Genomic DNA, 20,985 nt, shown 5'->3' on the forward strand with positions numbered 1-20,985 from the left:
TATTCAGTTCCAAGCAAAGTGGAGGTTTGCTACTGGAACAAGAACAGGGTCACGTTTTAGTGTCGAACTGAAGAAATATGGTTGACATTTGTGTAGCGAATTTAGTAGCTTTGTAAATGAGTTCTATATGATATTTAAATACATGGAAAATTCTCTTATCGAACTTCAAATGTTTGGCTTGCTGATAAAGGATCTGCTCCCATCACAATAACTGATATTACGGTTGAAATGTTACAATATTTGTTAGACAGACATGGACTGTAACACCAATTCCATTTGTTTTTTATTTTCCTCCGACCATATCGGGCTTGAAATTGTGTTCTTTATGCACCACTTTTCATATTTGACCTTTCAGAGTTTAGCAATCTTAATGTAATAAATTATTGAAAATAGAACTACCAGCAAAGCAGACAGGGCCAGCTCCTTCACAATGGTGAAGGAGCGTCACCGCCCCCCCCCCCCACCCCCCCCACCTTTTGCTAAGCCAGCACCTGAAAAATAAAAGGATATTTACTGTCCTTATATTTTTCAACCTCTGGCTGAGCAAGTAGCATGTGCAGGGAGGGGCGGGCTGGGCCATGGGTGGGGGGGAGAGGGAGGTGGAGTGGAGTGCACTTAGGTGCGCATGTGTGTTCGGCCGGCTGTCTTGTGGCGGCCAAACACACATGCACACTTAGATTTCTCCAACACAGCCAGTTTGGAGATATTGCACTGACTCCGATGCAGTGTCTGAGCGACAGACCAATCCTGACACTGCTCTCATGCTATGTTTAGCATGAGAGCAGCACCTGCATTGCATGGGGATCCTGTGCTGGTGTCCCAGCAACTGCTGATACACCAACATCATTAAGAGGGAACAGGAGTGAGGCTGTTGGCGTTGGTAATGTAAGCTGTTTTTTTAAAAATATATATATTTTTTTAAACTTCACTCTGCCCCCTGCCCCTCCACTTGTGATTTGCGTCGGCCGATGAAAGCAGACCACAAAAACTAACACAACACATGAAATGATCCCCTGCGATCTATAACTGTCACCACATCAGTTTGAATGTATCCAAATCTCCATTTTAAAATCACCATGAAATACCCCCCAAAAGTGCAAGGTGTTGATAAGAAAATGTAGCGGTAGTGTCACCATAAAATACCTAGAATATCCGCACCGAGTTCTAAAAATATAATGCCCCCTAAAAACATTAACATAATGTATTTTTAATAAAGCTCTACACTAAAGGATACTCTCCAGTGGCTACTGATTTTTCATTAAATAAGTTATCTAAATAACCTTTTCCCAGTCCTCAGTGGTTGCCTTCAAATATTTGGCAGGTATGGCAACTGAAAGGAAGAGTGGTAGATGTAGTGATAGATGGTCTTAGATGATATAGTTTTTCTCCAGCTTCACAAGAGGTCACTCTACTAACTCACTGTAGTAAAACACTGCCCTGCACAATACATTCTATGTACGACTAATACGATTATTGTGCACAGGCATGCATACCAGTCTACTCACCTTACGTGAAGCAATGAGAGTCTCTGGATCAAAAACCAATTATAAGAAAATACCTGAAATTAAAATGATAGCCTACAAAAATTACTTCATTGTGCTCCAGTGGTCACATTCTCGTAAAAAGGAAAGCTGTAATGAGAACTCTTGAAACAAGAAATAATCCTACTCTTTGGAAATACGTATGTATATCTGTAGATGGGACTACGGGGATTAGCAGGTTTTATGAATTCCGTACTTGACCACCCCAATAGTGTAGCTTGCTTCTGTAAGCACATGCTCAATTATTTCAATGTGTTGTGAGGGGGAAGCAAATCATCATTGCATCCAACACAGTACAAAAGGTAACTTCTTTTTAACGATTTTACTGGTAAGGAATTCAGGTTTGTTGTGTTAATAGCTTTATAGGTTAAAGGTAAGATGCGCAAAATATATAAAGTAAATGTAAAGAACCGATAGAAATGTTCTCGAGAAAATGTTTTAACCTAGAACCCTACATAATATAAGTTGCATACAACAAGAATATTGTGTAGGCCTCTTTCCATGCAGTATTCATTGTTTACCATTCTGTCCTTTTGATATAAAAAAAGTAAGAGAGCTTCTGCAGTACATTGAAAAAGGCAACTGAGAAGCGTGATTGTGGAGAGGCTTACAGCTGTGTGTGTAAAAAACTTCATCATAATTAGCACATTGCTCCCTGATGCAGGAGACGGGTCAATGGATGCTGGCCAAATAGAGGCACTTGGAATGATTTTCTCAAAAGATGTTCTTCAATGAGCTTCGAATGGCAGGTGTTGCTGTACCCGCTCGTCTGGGCTCCATCAGACGTCATTTTTAAAGTCCTCATTGATATTACTGTTATAAAAGTTACATTAATCTCTGTGTTTTTCTCACTATCTTTTTTTTTCTCTCTTATATATATTACCTAGTGGTTGTCGCCACTAGGTGGTTATAGTTAGGACCATGTTTCCATAGAAAAAGTATTTTTTGACTTACCTATACTTTTGGTGCCTTTCACGAATCTTCTTGAAAATTTCCCCAAAAAAGTGTTGCAGTGATTTTTTTTTTTTACGCAGGGAAAGTTTTAGGGTGATCCGTCAAGCGGGGGCCAAGAAAAAGAGGGAGTGAAAAAAGTTGCATTTCCGATGTTAATTCCCATAGGACCTTTAGACACGTCTACAGCCCGAACCACTGTACAGAATTGCACCAAATTTGGCAGAAAGCTAGCTTTTGGTACTCAGATTGATCTTTTGCTTATTTGAATTGAATCAGTTCAGTAGTTCTTGAGATATTAAAGGGAAAATAAATTTCTATATCTCTGGCCGTGAATATTTTGCGAATGTATTGCAAATATTTTGCAGAAATTCAAGAATTTTTGTGAATACGCATGCAAAAAGAGGCGCTGTAATTGGATGACCACAGCCTAACTGGAAAGTTGCAGCCACCATTTTATTTCATGGGACATGGTCCGCGGGGGTAAAATTCAAAATTTAAAGTGGCATAAGGGGCCAGGGTGAAGGTACCCTGATCCCAGGGGTGTGATATAGGTGGGTTTTAGGGATAACTTAAGGGTGTGAAATAATATTTCTTTGCCATGCACGGTATTTGTGGAAATTCATGGATTTATACGCGAATTTCCAAGATTTATACGCGAATATGAAAAAAAAATTGAAAGAAAAAGCACACTCATACACTGATCCATTCACTCATACATACACTCAGAGACTCAGGTGTGCACTCACACACCCACTCAGACACTCGTGCACTTACTCATAGACTGACACACTCACTTTCAGACCCACTCAAACACTCACGCACCCACTCAAAGATTAACTGACAGACTGGCCCAGTGGAGAACCTGCTCTGTGTACGGCCAAAGGACGTGGGTGGTGCGGGGTTGGGTGGTTATAAGTGCCTGTAAGCCAGGCCTTGCGATCAACTCTCCGCTGTGGATAGCCGAAGTCTGTGCGCCGGGGGGTTGTGAAAACATATAGGGGGTGATTCTAACTTCGGCGGGCGGCGGAGGCCGCCCGCCAAAGTTCCCCCACCAAAATACCGCTCCGCGGTCGAAAGACCGCTGAGGGTATTTTGGGATTTGCCCTGGGCTGGCGGGCGGCCGCCAAAAGGCCGCCCGCCAGCCCAGGGCAAATCAACCTTCCCACGAGGACGCCGGCTCAGAATTGAGCCGGCGTAGTGGGAAGGTGCGACGGGTGCAGTGGCACCCGTCGCGTATTTGAGTGTCTGCATAGCAGACACTGAAATACTTTGTGGGGCCCTCTTACGGGGGCCCCTGCAGTGCCCATGCCATTGGCATGGGCACTGCAGGGGCCCCCAGGGGCCCCGCGGCACCCCCTACCGCCATCCTGTTCCTGGCGGGAGACCCGCCAGGAACAGGATGGCGGTAGGGGGTGTCAGAATCCCCATGGCGGCGGAGCGCGCTCCGCCGCCATGGAGGATTCTGCAGGGCAGCGGGAAACCGGCGGGAAACCGGCGGGAGACCGCCGGTTTCCCGCATCTGACCGCGGCCGAACCGCCGCGGTCAGAATGCCCTGCGGGGCACCGCCGGTCTGTCGGCGGTGCTCCCGCCGACCCTGGCCCCGGCGGTCAGAGACCGCCGGGGTCAGAATGACCCCCATAGTAATTAAAATGACTTTACATAAAAAAATATAGAAATTTGCTGAAAAAAACAAAGTTTACGAGGAGGTTATAGTTAGGTTCTGAATTTACTCATAAAAAACCCATAGAAATTCAACAGTTATAGTTGGAGTTCTTTCAAGTAACTATAACTCGCCCCCTAAGGTAATTATAACTCATGCCAAATTTGGCAGAAAGCTAGGGCCTGGTCCTGAAAGCGACCTTTTTGTGATTTGGTGTAAATCTGTTCAGTAGTTTTAGAAAAATGAAGGAAAATCCAAACTTGTATATATATAAGGACATGAAGGGTCCACGAACCATGCTGATCTCGTGTTAAGATCTGATTGGCGGCCAACCGCAAGGAAGTGTTGGCAGTCATTTTGGAATTTGGCTTCAGCCGATACCCAGAAAAAAGGTTAAAAATAAAGAAAAGGAGCCATGGTATGGACACCCTAACGCCTTAGATCTAGTGCTGTGGGCCCAGAAGCACCGCCCACCCCCGGCAAAAAAGCATTAAAAAAAAATCAGTGAATCTGGCAAAAATTATTTTCAAAACAAAGTTTGGGCTCCTGTGCTTGCTTCGTTATTCTCAAGCCCCTGGGTGGGTAAGCCCGGGGGCATTGTTAATTTTAATTTTGGGAGCCAACCCGCCCCACCCGCTGCAGTCCCAGGGACCACGACCTCCCCCGGGCTATATTGTGATTCAGTGTGGGGGGGTCGCATGCCCCCCTCCCGCTGCAACCCTAAGGACTACCACCTATCGGGGGCTACCTGGTCCACCCACCAACCTGGGGACCACCACCAATGCAGGGAAGCCATGCCCTCCCAACCCCCTGCAGCCCCAGGGACTGCCACCCTCCTGTGGCAGTAAACAGTGCAGGGGCGCATGGTCCCCCCCCCTCCAACAGCCCCGGGAACCACCACCAGTGTGGGGGGCTGCGCCCCCCCCTGCATCCCTGGGGACTACCACCGCCCCAGGGCTACAAAAAAAAGTCAAAGGGTCTATTTCAGACTCCCACAGCCCCAGGTACCACTACCTCCTCTGGGCTATATTTGTGGGAGGGGGCCTGCACCACCCCCTCAAGGAGCCACTGATAGGCCTGGGGACCATCCCCCACAGGATGGGCTCCTTCTGTGTCCCAGGTGCCCACCCCCAGGAGATAGCTGTTGCTTTTGCTTGGTGGGAGCTGACGGCACCCACAAAACAAAAGAAAAGTCCGCTTTCTGACAGCGAGAGCTGTCAAACAGCCACTGCTGTCAGTAATCAGAGTTTTCAACTGTCTTCCCTGCATTCAAATATGAGTGCAGGGAAGGCAGATGAAAACCATGCTCCTACAAGCAGGAAGCTGCTATAAAAAGAAGCTCTCTGCTTCTGGAAACAATGCCAACTCTTGAGGACGTGGGAAGCCGGCTAGGACCGCGGGGCATTGAGGCTCCCCCCTGCAGTTAGGGTTTTGTTTTGTCACACACACACAGACACAGACACAGACACTTTTAAGAATGACTTGACCTCATTGCTAACCCAGTTTGAACTCCTTCTTTCAAAAATGTATTCATGCCTTCACCCGGACCATTGGATGATGGTGAGTAAAGTGCAACCTTTATGTGTGTCATTTGATGCTCAAATTCAAACTCATTCATTTTGTGTGACACAAAATGAGTTCCACTGTCTGCCATAATCTCTTGAGGCGCACCTTCAATAGAAAATTTGCAACAATTTAATAATTGAATCTGTGTCTGGATTTGGATTCGGAGTAAAACCAATATACAACCATTTGGAATACTAGCCTATTAACACTGTCATGTACTTTTATGAAGATGGAAGAAGTTCAAAAGGTCCCGTAAAATGTAATGCCACTTTTTGCTAAGTCATTTCAGGATATGGTACATTATGAAGAGGTGTCTGATGGAGTCTCCAGTGTTTACTAAACACCAAACAAGTGGAACAGTCACCAATAGAACTAGCTACCTGAGTCTCCATAGCCGGCCACCAATAAAATTCTGTAAGAGTTTTACATGTACTGATTATTCCTAAGTGTCCTTTACATGCTTCCTCAACTAGTAGTTTTTTTTAAAGACCATAGAGTTACACATAGATCAGTGCGTAACAACACTCCATTCACTAATGACAATTCATTTGAGACTTGTACGTATGAGTGTAACATGGCTTCCACACTCCTCTCTCTGGGCTGTTCATTCTTTATGTATGAAGTAACTTTTGTTAAAATGTGATCTTTGCTTGTAGCTTCTACACACACTTTGTGTGAGTGTGTGCCAGAATCATGTAAAATGTCACCTACCAACACTTCAACACATTCTTCTTAGGCCCATCTATAAATGTCTCATCGGGAATAGGTAACCTTGACAGGCAATCAGCTCAGATACTCTTTCCCCCCCAGGAATATATTTCATAATAAAATAAAATTCTTGTTATTTGGAAGCAATCTGACAAGATGTGCAGATTCCTTACTCTGTCCCATTACCATTAAGCAGGTGGTTTACTGGTTTGTGATCATGATCAGTATATATGTCAAACTGGGTACCCCAGATGTCGTTTTTAAATCTCTCCACTGCCCATGAACACTCCAATGCCTCACGTTCAGTTTTACTGTAATGTAATTCAGTAGTATTGAGGGATCGCGAAGCAAAAGCACTGCTGTTTTCCTCACCTCTAACCCACTGTGAAAGCACTGCTCCTAAACTCACTTGCTTAGCATCCACAGTGACTTAACACCTTTTACCAGCCACAAAATATGGTAATGCAGGGACAGAAATGATTAAATCCCTCAGTTTTTAAATGCCTTATCAACTTCATCTGACCAAATGTATTTGGTGCCTTGCTTTAAAAGGTTTCTTAACAGTGTACGACATATCCTTACCCTTTGACAAAACGTGAATAGTATTTTCCTAGGCCAAGGAATGACCTAAGAGTGTCTTTATCTCTGGGAGGTTGTGGATCCTGAATGGCTCTTACCAAAGATATTTTTGGGGAGATGCCATTCAGACTGATGGTGTGGCCCAAGTAATCGAAGTACATTAAATCTGAATTTTTCAGCACACTTGTTAATGCCAAAACCTTTATATCTTTCAAACACCACAGATAACATTTTCTTATGTTTCGTCAACGTCTCTGCAAAGTTGAGAACATCATCCTGGAAGGCCTGTACACCCAAAATGCCCTCCAAGACAGTGTCCATCAATCTCTGAAAATCACTCTCTGCCAAAGCCAAACCAAATGATAGCCTTGTAAATTTAAAGCCACCAAATGGTGTGATAAATGTAGTGAGCTTTTGAGATGCGTGATCCATAGGAATTTGACCCCTATTGACACTGATTTGAGATCTAGAAGAGAAAAGTAATTTACATGTCTAATACTGGCTAAAAGGTCTTGCACCTTAGGTAGGGAATGACATTCAACAATAATATTTTTGTTAAGACTGCAAAGATCAGCACAGAGTATTATATCACCATATTTATTTCGAACAATAACTGTGGGGATCACATATCTGATGAGCCAGCCTCCTTAATAATCCCCTCTTTAACAATCTGCTCAAGTAATTTTTTTTCAACTCTGTTCTGACACTGAAAGGTAGTTACAGGGTGGACTTTGAGTTACTTGAATAGAATAGTTTTTTTTTATTTGATTGAATGAATATCGTTTTTTTTATGCACCCAATGGTGTTATCAAGGATTTTAGGATATGCCTCATGAATGCCCCATACAGTTAATTTATCCAGAACCTGAACAAGTGAAATAGGAATATTAGACACTCTCACCAGAGGTTCTTCACCTGGAACCAGCATAAGTCCCAATTTAGCCAGATCTCACCATCCAATAATGTGTCTACCTTTAATGACCACATAAACTTTGGTAAATGCAGTCCTGCCCATTTGATTTCTTTAAATCTACTGTACCTTTCAAATGGGAACTAAACAGTCTGTCTGAAATATTAGTGACTGGTGTGCCCGAATCACACATCATATCAAAGGTAAGTGCGTTACCTACAAGCACTTGACAAACCATGTCTTTGATTCTTTAGTCAAGCTGAGGCAAGTATCAATTTCTAAGTTGAGAACCATATTTGAAAAATCCAATAAATCTTCATTATCCGTTAGTTCAATACTGTCTACTTTTATATTTTTGCCCATCTTAAAGACACTATAAAAATGACCTTGTTTTTTACTTTTGGTTCAGCGTTTGCCCAAAGCAGGACACTGGAAAATTGCTTAAATGTGATTTTGAGCCACACCTGAGACAAACCTGATTAGTTTTCATAGAATTAAAGTTAAAATTTCTCTCTTTAACGTGAACTAAATCTATATGTTCACTCTCATTAACTGCATTCACCTGTTTCTGCATTCACAGAAACAGGTGAAGAAATAGCATATTCCTGTGACATAGCACATGTAGAGACAATTGAGTGCTCAATGCTTTTAGCCAAAATCAATACTTAACAAAAGACCCCTACAGCTCAATTCCTGCTCTTGATGTTTTTTTTTTAATAGCAACTGAAAAACACATTGATCACGTAAGTACGTATCAAATGCTGCACCAAATTTGCAAGTAGCTGCTAGTGATCTTATTGCAGAAATAGTCTTCTACAGATTCATCTTTTTGAAGAAATCAAATCTCTCTAGCAGAAGACTTGGTACTTAAGAAAACTTTCATTCCAGATGTGCAACTCGTCCGCAAAATCATTCCAGTGACCTGATGCACCTGTTGGAGGGATTACTTTAAGTAAGTTATCAAATACCTGTTGACCTTCGTGACCCAGATGGCTGAAAAGAATAGCAGCTTTGTGTTTGGGTTCAAAATCATCAGCACCGGGGAGAAAATGGCAGCCCGCATGGAGGCAGGTCACTAGAGCGCATCTTCGACTGGGGAATCTGGTGACCTGAGGAGCAGTAGATGTGCCAATTTACAGAGTGTGGTTCGGCGAGGCAGGAGGCTCGATCTTGCAGGGCCCTGGCATGGTTCTGGGACCTGCGGAAGAGCTGCAGAGCAGCTGCACGCTTTCCTCTCCTGGGAAACGGGGGCAGCATCATTACAGTACAGGCGATTGCCTCCGGCTCAAAGGTGTAGGCGGGCTGGCAGTGAGTGGAGTCTTTGCCATTAGACACACAGAGCTGCGGCGGGACCTAGGAGAGGCACTGAGGACCCGGCAGGGATTGCAGACACTGTATGGAAGGGGAAAGGGATGGCAACGAAAGGTAGGCTCTCTGCAGGAGGGCAGAAAAAGTCTCATTTCGACAGAGGTCAGTGCAGAAAAGGGGAAGGATTGGAGAGCATCTACCTCCGGTGGGGGAACTGGAAAACGTTTTGTTTTGAATTCAGTAAAAAATCTGAGGATAAGTGAAGACAATATTATCTACCAAATAAGTTAGGTAAAACAGGAAAAAGGATTGCCCCTATTCCCACTGGTAAACCTAAAATAACAACTTTGCTAAGGTCCTATTTAAGGGTCCTTCCATTGATAGGTGTGTTTAGTGGGCCCCGAAATATAGTTGAGGAGGAAGTGAAAAAGGAGGTTTCCCCCTCGTATATTATGGAAAATGGTTCAGGAGTGGCGATGAATGGAGGAATAGCGGGGAGGCCGAGACTGTGAGGAGTGCGGAGACTGGATATGAAGATGAGAGCGGGGCGCCCTCTGATTGTCAGCTAACTGGCTGTAAGGTAGATGCCTCAAGAGGGGTTACTCTCAGTCAGGCAGAGCGGCAGGGGTCCATGCAGGTTTCTCCGGAGTCCATTACTGGTCCTGTTTACCTTAGTGCCCCCCTGAAGTCGATCTTGGCATTGTCGGATGAAATTAAAAAATGATTTGCAGTCTCTGAGGTAAATCAAGGGGAAAAAAGAAGTTCGATTCAATGGTTACAAGAATCCAGGTTCTAGAAGAAACTGAAAGTTGTGAAAGAGGATGTAAGGAAAAATAAAGAGGAAATACGACTGTTGAAAAACAGGGAACAAGAAATACAGGACAATTTAGAACGGCTGGAAAATTCTGCAAGAAGAAATAATCTGAGAATTCTAAACGTCCCGGAAGGGGCAAAAGGGGACGATTTAAAGGCTTATGTAGCCACCCTGATCAAGGATGCTGTGCAGATAGAGGAGAATGCAGAGATTATAATAACAGATATTTAGAGGGTTCATAGAGATCCTTTTAGGAGAGACACTAGTAGAAAGAGGCTGAGAAAAGTTGTGTTGAATTTTCAGACGCATGTTTTAAATGAGAAGATCCTGGTTAAAGCATTAAAAATAAAGTCACTGAACGGAAAGGATTTCTCTTTTGAGATCAGATCTGTCCAGAACAACTATAAGCAAACAGTGGGAATTGGGGAGACATCTGGAAGAGTTTTAAAAATTGGGCATCCCAGCTCAACTCAAATTTCCTGCCTTACTCTGAGTTATGTACAATAATACAATGTGTAATTTGAGAGATCATAGGGCAGCAGACGAGTTGCTAGGTGATTTCAAGGGAAAAAGTCTGGAAGGGTGAAGTTGGAAGGTTGAAGATCTGTTCCTTCTTTAGGCTGGGCTCCCAAGAGGCGCTCTAAAATCTAAAATTGGGCTAACATTCAGCCCAAGCAGATGCAGGATGGTTTCTGCAAGGGGGGTGGAGAGCACAGGGTGGGAAGCATGTGGGGAAAAAAACATAAAAATCCTCATTCATCTTATAGTTCGAAGTTGGGCTAGGTGTGGTTGCGTAAATGGATAGCGCTGTCAAAGATCAGGGGGCGGATAACAGCGTGATTAAGATTATATTGTGGAGTGAGAGGATCCTGCAGTATTTGAGGGATGCCCCAGCTCATATAATAATCCTGCAGGAAAATCATGTATCCAGAATGTATGGAATTGTTTAAGACTAAAAAATGGGCCCAATTCTGTGTATGTACAAATCATAATTTCTCTACTAAAGGTGCGGTTATTTTTAGTCAAACAGAAGGTAAGACTGGTGCTGTTGGGGGCAATATCTGACAAATCAGGGAGGTGAATCACAGCTAAACTCCAATTAGTCAACACTGTGTTTAATGTAGTTGGATTTTATGGCCCAAATTGTGACGATATTGACCCTTTCAGTATGGTATTTCTTCGCTTATTGGACTCAGTAATAATGGCAGGAGATTTTAATGTGATTTTGGACAGTAAAATCAGTGAGATGCAGATCAGTAGGTATGCTGAAGTCACTGGCATATCTTAAAAAGATGATGAAAGATTTGGGTCTGTGTGATCTTTGGAGACAAAGAGTAGGGAGACAGCAGGTTTTCTCATTTAATAATAAAAAGTATGGGCATGCTTCACGGACAGATAATTTTCTTGTGTACCAGACATTAGCGGAGGCAGTCGTTGATGTATTATATTGTCCAGCCCATATATCGGACCATGAGGTGGTGGTGTTAACAATTAAATTACTCTCCTAAGAGGAAGCAAGGAGGTGGACTTTCGAACAGTCGCTGCTGCTAGATAATGACATAGTATTGCAACTGTGTAAGGAGACAGAATAATTTTTTTAAGTCAATCTGGGACCCCTATTCATGTAGTTTGGGTTGTTTTTAAAGCATTTACAAGAGGTAAAATTATTTGTCTTAAAAGCTTTAGAAATAAGAAGTATAGGGCAGAAGTAAGCTCTGTAGAAGCAGAAATGTTAGGACGCGATAAACTAATAAGAGGTGGAGTGGAGGAGTGGAGGTGGAAGGAAAGCTCAAGGAAAGATTGAGGGGGTTATTCTAACTTTGGAAGAGGTGTTAATCCGTCCCAAAAGTGACGGAAAAGTGACGGATTTACCACCAGCCGTATTATGAGTCCATTATATCCTATGGAACTCGTAATACGGCTGGTGGTATATCCGTCACTTTACAGTCAGTTTTGGGACAGATTAACACTCCTCCAAAGTTAGAATAACCCCCTGAGTCAGCTGAGATTCCAGCTTCAAGAAGTACTGCAAGCCAGACTGAGAAAGAGATGGGAAGCAAGTAAGCTGGCCAATTTTGAATATGAAGAGAGTGCAGGGAAGCTGCTGGCATGGACATCTAAGGCAGAGCAAGTTCGAAATACCATTAGGTAGATCACTTGTGTGCAACGAGAAGAGTAGTGGACAAGTAGTGCTGATATTAAGAAGGCCTTTTAGAAAACAATTTCTGAGCTTTATACAGAGGAGAAGACAGTAGCAGAGGAAGAGGTGAGGGAGTGGTTGGGGGAAGATGTCATACGTAATTTACTGTCTAAATAGCAGGCTCAATTGAATAAAAACATTTGACAGGGAGAAATAAGGGCAGTTTTGAGATTAAGCTAGAGGGATAAAGCTGCAGGGCCGGACGGCATCCCGATGGAGCTGTATAAAGTATTGGGGGAGTCTGGTTCCTGCTATGGCAGCTCTGCTTGTAGAGATTTTTTATGAGGGGGGTGCAGGTGCCAGCATCTTGGAACAATGCAATTATTACTCTGATTCTGATGCCAGAAAAAAACCTGTCATGTTGTGAGTCATATAACCAATTTAACTCTTGAATAATGATTATAAAATCTTTGCAAAGGTATTGACCGATGGGTTAAGCGGGGTGATGGCAGGACTCCTGCATCAGGACCACAAGGGTTTCATTAGGGGTTTCATTCCTTCATGAATTACCTTTTAACCTAATTGGTGTTTAGCGATTTGGGTACTATGTATGACCCACCTCTTGCAGTCATTACGTTGGATGCCATGAAGGCTTTCTGTAGAGTCAACTGGGTCTATTTGGGCACAATCCTAAAACAGTATAATCTGGGTGAAAAGTTTTGTAGGATGATTAAGCAGATCTATCAGTCCCCATCTGCAACAGTACTGGTCAATGGGGGCCTAACTGCCCCCTTTAAAAGAACCAGAGGCACAAGGCAGGGGTGTCCGCTATCTCCAAAATTGTTTAGTCTTTATATCAAACCTTTTGACAGGAGGATTAGGCATGACCTGTTGATTTCCCCCTTTAGTTGTTGCGGGTGGGAGAAAAAAGTCTCCCTCTACGCGGATGACCTTATGGTGTATTCGTCGGATGTTAATCCAGCCCTCCTGGTTGTGTTGGATATTGCAATTGCATTTGGGTGAGTGTCAGGTTACCACGTAAATGCAGGGAAAACAGATGTCATGGTCTGGAATCAGAGGAAGGATGGATTACAAACTAAAAATGAAATTAGATATTTGGATCTAAAGATCCTACAGGATATCGAACAGATCCCTGTGGTGAATATGAAAAAAGTTTTGACGGACTGCAACAAATTGACCTCCCCTTTACAATTGGGGGGAGAGTAAGCTTGGTTAAGATGGTGATCCCACCCTCAGTGAGTTTTTTGTTTAATACAGTTCCATTACAAATTAAGAAGATGGAGGTAGAGAAGTTGCAAAAATCAATCAACTCGTTTATATGGGCTTATAAAGGGCCCAGGATCTCCTGGAAAAAGCTGTGCAGAAGTGTAGAGAAGGGGAGGTCTTGCACTACCGGATCAACAATACTACGCTTGGGCTTTCCAGCTTATGAATGCGAGAATGCTTTTTGTCTCACCATATCTCTCTGAGACTGGGCTCATGTTTAAGGCTATGCTAAGAGATATAAGAGGTGCAGGGGTGTATTTCATGCTTAAATTTGGAAATCCAAAATTCTTCAAAAAAAGTGAAGCTGAAAGTACTGCAAGACATGTTAAAATTGTGGTATAGTATAAGGGGAATAATGAAAGCTGAGAACTGCAGTCTTTGGGCACCTATCTGGGATTCTCCAGGTACTCAGCTACGTTATGAATATGGACATGGCTGGTGGAGCTTCTAGAGCAAAACGATTTTGGACACCTTTGGCCAAGTGGCTGAGAAACCACCCTGGTAAAGCAACAAATAAAAAAAAGCGATGAGAGATTGTGGTTTTTCTTTTTTTTTTCTCTGTCCAATGATTACACCTTCTTCCTGCTCTCTTAGCTGAGATGGCAATGCGGCGCCTCAATTGGGGATTGGTGAGAGAGGGTAAGGCCTCCCTTGTCAGGATCTGTCTATGCATATGAGATGGTGCCAATAAAGATGGCTCAAAGACGATCTGGAGCCTGAGGTGAATGAGGACTAAACCAAAAAAAAAAAAAAAACAATTATCAGCACCTAGAGCAACCAAGTAATTTTCAAACGACCATAAACAGATGTGCCATTTAATGGGAGGTTTACCTGGTTGCACAAATGGAGTAATATGAACCAAACAAATAGCCGTTAAGGATGTCCTACTAAAACATAAATTTGTTACTCAGTAGGATGAATACAAGTCAGATAATACAAATGTACATTTCAAAATATTAGTAATGCAAAAGGTGTGCCTGTCAGCAATGTGTAAGTATGACAAGGTAATTACCTTGAACTGTAGGTAGGTGTGACTATCACAGAATAAACAGCCAAATGTGAAGGCAGCCAGTAAAAGATTTAGTAGCGACTAGCAGAAATTTAAAAAGGCGAAGGGTGTGCCTATCACCAATGTGTAGACACCATCAAATTAATTCAGAAGCACTAGCAGTTTGTAGCATGCAATAGCTGAACAGCCGTTACTCCATAAACACCCCATAATCCTCAGCAGTATCGTGTTGATGGGAGGAGCTTCACTTATAACCTAACCGGGATTAAAGAAAAGGCTTGTACGCAAGGGCACCAAGTACCACATTGAGGAGCCAGGACTCAAAGAAGAAGCTGACTTTGGAAACAGCTCCTATGCTGATACACAGAGGACACTCCACACATCTGAAGAAGCACCGCCGGTGAGCAGCGAGCCTCCAGACAATGTGCTGGCCATCACTGCCCTCCTGAAACAGCGGTCCGAAATAATCCAGTGTAAGCCAGTGCGGACAGAACGGCAGAGTAACATAAGAATAAGGTGAGTCGGCTGTGGGCTCCAAATTTTAAAAATCCTCAAAAGTGTTGACATTTTCTTTAATCTTGTCACCAAATGTTTCAAAGTGGAAATCTCCAATAAAGCGATGCTTGGCAGGCAGATAAAGTGTAAAGTTTCTTTATTAAGATTGGAAGAAGAGAGCTCACAGCACTCTAGCTTTCTGCCAAATTTGGTGTAATTCCACCCAGCAGTCTGGGCTGTAGTCGTGTTCAAATCCCCTATGGGAATTAACATGGGAAACCCATGTTTTTGAACCCCCACTTCCCACGTTTTTTTTTGTTTTTTTTTGCAGCACCCGCTTGATGGATCACCCTGAAACTTCCCATGCAAAACAAGAATCATCAGCATACTTTTTTCTGGAAAACTTTGTGAAGACTTGTCAAACTGTGCCAAAGATATAGGCAAGTGCTTTTTCTATGGAAACATGGTCCTAACTATAACTACCTAATCTACCTAAAAAGGTCATATATATATATATATGTTAAACATCAAAAAACAACTTCCAAAGTTACGGCATCAGGAGATCAAATGTAGAAAAACTTTATTTTAACACAACGCGTTTTGGCTGACAAGCAGCCTTCCTCACGCGTATAATCAAACCAATACATCCAAACCTTAAATACCCTGTGATCACAGCCATAGAAACAGGACTAACACATTTTTTTTCCTTTTTTTCTTTCTTTTCTCTCCTTTCTACCAAACTGAATTTTGTTCTTTTTTCTGTTTCATTTTACTTCTATACTTTCCTTCCCTTTTCCTTTATATAAATACAGATACAAATATAATTATACATGTAAACAAAATGATATAAAACTAAATAAATAAGTAGAAAATGCCAAACTAATATGTATATACCTATATGTGCAAATCCATCAAATTCGAAATAAATTGCTCAAATAGAATATCAGGGAACATTCATATAACAGTAAAAAATGTCAATATAAATATATATATTTATAAATATGGCTATAGATATAGATATAAATATAAGTATAAATACATCTCATTTCTACATCCCATAAAGAAGAGAGATGAAGGAAGTATTTATTTGTGGCTCCTTCTGGCCGGCCGTTTACACGGTGAAGAGTACATGACGTGGATTGAGACATTCTCGTATTTTTAACCGATTACGAGAACATCCGTGATACTGAGATTATCTTTTTATTTTTATTTTTGTATTTTTGAAGTGTTCGCTTTTGGACTGGTGGCCCCGTGTAATTTGGACGGTGTAAAGTTCTGAGAGCGCGAGCGGGACCTTTGTTTGCATACTTGACGTATGGCGGAAGTACAGGGTTTTGCCCGGTGAAGCCGATATCAAGACGTTGAGGGCTGCGCAATTGGGAACGCACGGCGTGGATGGTAATGTTTTGGATATAAACAGTGATACAGCAACTAAGTAGCAGCGGAAGGAACCCGCCATATTATCCTTCAAATTACCGGTATTTGTGTTTGAACACAATTATTGGAGTGTTTGGGTAAATGCGAGGATTTATTAAGTATGCAACTTTGGGATATAAACAACGGTTCTAATTGACGTGGGGTTAATAGTTTGAACTTTTAGTGCAGATCGAATAGCAGGATAACAATGTAACAACGGATTGAATTTCTGCAGTAATCCCCCGATTCCCGCTTCCTTTGGAACTCGATTAATACCCAGGATTGGGTTTGATTTTGGAAGGTTTCTATAATTGGGGAAATACGAGGAATTACTCATCTCGTGATAATAACGAAATATAATAATTCTAATCTGCACTTTGATTTTTTTGGAACACACTTCTTGGATCGAATCTCAGTATATAAAGCACGTGTTGATTTATTAGAACTAGTCTGTCTCTCCAAAAGATATGACAAAGTATTTAAGACGGCATACAATATCTATTGTGGTCTGATGTGTTGAGGCAAGGGGAACTGGGTACTTTACCCAGGGGATTTCATTTGTTAGATTGAGTTTTATTTTTGTTTTTTTTCTATTAGTGTTTGTATAATTTTGTTTTTTACATTCAGATTTTGTTAATTAAAATGGATGATGATGATGTTGAGAACCATAGGAAAATGGCTGCTCAGGCACTGTTTTCTAAGACTACTATAAGAGGAAAAGTGTTTGGGAATGATGCAGGTCACAACAATGATCTGAATACACTACTATATAAGTTGGAAAAAATGTGTAAACAAGAAATATCTAAATGGTGGGAAGCTACTTCCTTACAGAACTATATTGATCAAGATATGGTCCTGAGAGGATTGAGAATTTTTATTACACCAGCATATGAGTCATCAAACCCTGAGATGTTGAAAGAATGGGCGGAGAATTCAGCAACAAGTTCTAAACACATGCTTGAAATTTTGGTAAAATATGCGTGGCGTGACAGGGAGATTTTATTTGCAGATATTAACAGAATAAAAGAAGATCTTGCCTCTAGACCTGAGAAATAATTCATCGCTAGTTTCTTTGAAACCATGAAGACAAAATTGAAAAAATATGAAGATGATATAAAGATTAAAAAACAACAAAAACTTCATAGGGACATAGGTGATTATGAAAGAGGAAGGATCTTGACATTTAGCAGGAAATATGATCACCTTTACAAACCAGGATTAAATTATTCTACACCTGTGGGCCAGCCCTTAACCTCTGAAAGTGAGCTGGAAAGTGCAAGAGAGATTGATTCTCTGAGTTCAACAGATAGTGAGATCTCTAATGTTGAAATTACCAATAAGCCGGCTACTTTTTTAGACGAGTATCGCCTGCTGCGACATGGCAGGCAAGTTCAGTACACACAGAAAGGAGAGGGACAGAGATACAGAGGCAGATCAATGGGACGAAGAGGAAGGCGAGTCGGAGCCAAAAGAGGAGAGAGAGATCAAGAAACCGTATTAAGAAGAGATCTAAATCTGGAGCAAGTGGGGAAAACAACAAGAGGCTCCAATGTGTCGACATAATGGATAGTGAAACGGTGAATAAGACCATCATTAATATATCAAATCATCAGTTAACAGAGGAAGATAAAGAAACATTATGTCTAGGTCTTTCTTTCTGTCCCAATGTGCGATTTAATTATGCTGAAACCCGTATTGATCTGTTTAAGTTCATAAGAAAATTGAAACTAAAAAAATGGTTTAAATTGAAAGGAAATATTGGAAATGGTTTAGACCTTCCTATGTCTAGTGATAATGGTGAACATGTTCTATCTATTGGTGATGTTGACACTTTTCTAACCCTCCATGAACAAGAACAAGGAGTAGAGATTAATGGAAAAGATTTATATCAGACCTTAGATGATTTGGGCATTGTATATGATCTGGCAGCCCTGTCTGGTTTTAAACCGAAGTCGACATTTTTCCCGAATATGAATCATGACAACATTGATACCTTTTATGATATGACAGTTCAAAGTCTGACACATTTTCAACATCAAACATGGTCTAAACCTAGGTGTAATAACAATATGACACAAAGACAAAGTGAAACTATTAGATTGTTAGCAGAGGATAGCGATACTATTATCTGCCCTGCTGACAAGGGAGGCAATATAGTGCTTTGGAAGAAACAAAGATATATCGATGAGGTTATGCGCCAATTGAGTAACACGCAATTTTATAAGGTGGTAACTAAAGATGTATACATGAATAGTGTTACGGGAATCTGGCACCTCTTGACTGAGTGGAAGGACAAGGGCCTCCTATTATGGGAAGAATATTGTTTCTTGATAAAGGATTATCCTAAGTTACCTATACTATATATCCTTCCTAAAATTCACAAAGACAGAGACAACCCTCCGGGGAGACCAATTGTTTCCTCATGTGGGAATGTTTTGGAAAATGTGTCTAAATATGTAGACTTTTTCCTGAGGGAATTTGTTACTAGCTTACCCTCTTATGTTCGAGATACCAAAGATTTTTTAGGTAAACTAGAAGGCATTATCTGGAAAGATGAGTTCTTGCTGATCTCTTTAGATGTCAATTCTCTGTATACCATCATTGATCATGAGATAGGCATACAAGCATGTAGACATTTTCTGCAGACAAGATCTTTAAGATATCTGGCACACACTGATATGCTCCTTGAGATGATAAGATATTGCCTGACCAACAATAACTTTTTATTCAATGGTGAGCTTTATAAACAAGTTCTTGGGACTGCAATGGGAACTTGCTTTGCTCCCAGTTTTGCCTGCTTGTTTATGGGTCTGTAGGAAGAAGAGATTTTCAAAGATGAAGAGAAATATCCAGAAATCAATCAAGCTATACTATGGCTTAGATATATTGATGACCTTTTTATAATTTGGAAAGGATCAAAGAATGAGGCTATAGGGTTTATTGAGAAACTTAATGAAAATGAGTATAATATCAGATTGACATAGAACATTATTTGCTCTTCGATTGATTTTTTGGATACTAGGATTACGATTAAGGATAAGAAGATCCACACTGAACTTTTTCGTAAAACTACAGCAGGTAACAGTTTATTGCATGCTACCAGTGGTCATCCTGATAAACTTAAATGGAGTATCCCTTATGGAGGATTACTAAGGGCCAAAAGAGTCAGCAATACAGATGAGGCATTTGCACGAGAACAAAAAGATATGATTGTAAGGTTCAAACAAAGGGGCTACCCGGATTGGGTGATTAAAAAGGCCACAGATAAAATCAAGGAAGTAGACAGAATTGAGACACTTTTTGACAATACTAGGAAGGTTGAGAATGAGAAGAACGAGGGCATCAGATTGGTCCTAACCTATAATGAGGATATCATTCAGATCAAAAAGATTATCTCTAAACACTGGAATATTTTGAAATGTGATCCTATTATTGGCAAAGAGATTCAGAAGTGGTCCCTAATTACTTATAGAAGAGGGCGCAATCTTCATGATAAACTGAGATCAAATGATGTCACGTCTACTTCTCAATTAAAGCAACATAACTTACAGGGATTTTTTCCTTGTGGCCATTGTAAAGCATGTCGTAATAGTGTGGCTAGGAAACAGTACCTTACAAGTAAACCAGGAATGAACAGACAAATTAAGCAGTTCCTGACATGCAGTACTCCCTTTACTATTTATGTACTGGATGCCCTTGTCATCTTGGGTATGTGGGGAGTACTAAACATGCAGTGAAAAAACGTATTCTTGAACATATGCGGGCCATCACAACAAAGGATCCACACTATCCTGTAGCCAGACATTTTCAGGACAGTCACAATTCTGATATTACCTTGTTATCTTATTTTGGTATTCATCATGTGCCTTCACATCATAGAGGGGGTAACAGAGAGTTGACTCTACGTAAAAAAGAATCCCGATATATTGTGGATCTAGAGACTAAAACACTGAGAGGATTGAATATGGGTGAAGAGCTGAATACCCACTTATTTGATGATTAATATGATGAATTTTCTGACATAGGGAATTGTTGTAACTGCATCTTACATTTTGGAGTACTCTATTATGATTAATAGTGGTTTTTAACTAGTTCTTATCTCTCTAATTAGTTCTTAACTTTAATTCATCTATTTTTATTATGTCTTTTCAGAATGGTGGGGTCCGGATGGTTCTCCTGATTCCTGAATTGATTATTGTTTGTTTCTTCACATGGTGAAGGGTATTGGCTATATAGAAACAGTGTTGGGTTCTTTTTTCTAGAAATGTTGTAATAATTTATAAAAGGAGAATGAATTTTAATTTTCCTAGATATGGAATAACATTGATATTATTTAATAATTGAAGGATTTTGACCTAAAGAAGAGATCTTAGATAATATGTATATAGTAGGTGAAATTTGGGTACCTTGAGTAGAAGGGAATGAGATTTAAAATCATAATATTGGTTTTATGTATAATTATAGTAAATAATGTCTTTAAGAAAATTCTTCTTTATGGGATGTAGAAATGAGATGTATTTATACTTATATTTATATCTATATCTATAGCCATATTTATATATATATATATATATATTGACATTTTTTACTGTTATATG

The sequence above is a fragment of the Pleurodeles waltl genome, chromosome 6, assembly GCF_031143425.1.
Source record: "Pleurodeles waltl isolate 20211129_DDA chromosome 6, aPleWal1.hap1.20221129, whole genome shotgun sequence".
NCBI lineage: Eukaryota > Metazoa > Chordata > Amphibia > Caudata > Salamandridae > Pleurodeles > Pleurodeles waltl.